Raw genomic sequence first — 1215 nt, 5'->3', positions numbered from 1 at the left:
TTGGCAACTACATCAGCCAATTCCCTTAGGAGTCTGGGATGCATATACTGCCAAACAAATTTCAAAATATATTTCCAATTTTCTATTGTAATGATCCTACTTTGAGTTACTTGTAATGTAATTTTTACTTATCCTCACTGAAATTTTTTTATTCCAGATGTCTGCTTCAGGTCCTTTTTTTCTGTAACTTTCCTGCCAGTCTAAAATCTTACACAGTTTCATAGCATTTCACTGCAAGATGTATTTAAATCCCCTGGATCAAAGATTCACAAGGATTTAGTTCAAGTATTTGTACAGACAATAATAGCAAGTACCGTTTTTGTGGCAGCAGTAAAGCAGCCGTGCTTCTATTTCAGCCTTCTCTTTTCCCTTAGAGTTAGTGGGTGTTTAAGTGACCATCTTCAGATTGCCCATTATCATTTTGACAGTGACCTCTTCATGGTAGAGTGAGAGAAATCTTTATCAAGTTCCAGTTCCTTGGCTTTTGCCAAATACTGACAGATTTCTCAGCTGTAACATGAATTCCATCTCTCTATGTATTTGTCATTATATGATAGTGGCAGTTCTACATTCATGTAAATTTTTCAATATCTCATCTGTTTTCCAGTCCTGGAGATGTTGAGTTAACAACAGTCATGCTGAGTGATTTGATAATAGATCATAATGAATGATGAATGGAGATGATGTCTGTGTTTTCCTACTGCACCATATGAAACTAAAGTATCCTAGATAATCCATACATATAATTTGTATGATTTAATAGCCAGATCTTTACAGAGATGTTAAAAATCTAACCTCTTTTTTCACCTTCAAGTTGCACTACCCATCAAGATGAATCCTTTCTGTCTTGACTAGCTCTCGTTTATTTCAGGCGTCTACCTTTTGAATAACATTAGTGAGCAAGAATCTACTAGAACTGAGATAAAATTACAGTATAGGAAAAATCAATTGTATGCTGGTTTTCTTACTGCAAAGTCTGGCAATGAACAACTTAAAAAACCCTGGTAAAGTTAGCCTGCAGCTTTGGCTCAGTAAGTGACTGCTGTTCAAACAACAAATTGTACTCCCTTTTTATTGTTTCAGGGAATTAGCTAGTATAGTGGGATTTTCAGTAAGAAAGGCCAGTGCTGTTTTAGTGTAATTGCATGGGTTTAATCTTCATTGTGTTCCTTTTTAATTATTAAAATTAGCATTTTGTATATTAACACTTCATAG

The sequence above is a fragment of the Phaethon lepturus genome, unplaced genomic scaffold (genome assembly GCF_000687285.1).
Source record: "Phaethon lepturus isolate BGI_N335 unplaced genomic scaffold, ASM68728v1 scaffold6357, whole genome shotgun sequence".
Lineage (NCBI taxonomy): Eukaryota > Metazoa > Chordata > Aves > Phaethontiformes > Phaethontidae > Phaethon > Phaethon lepturus.
The sequence above is the reverse complement of the archived record's forward strand: the minus strand, read 5'-3'. Positions refer to the sequence as shown.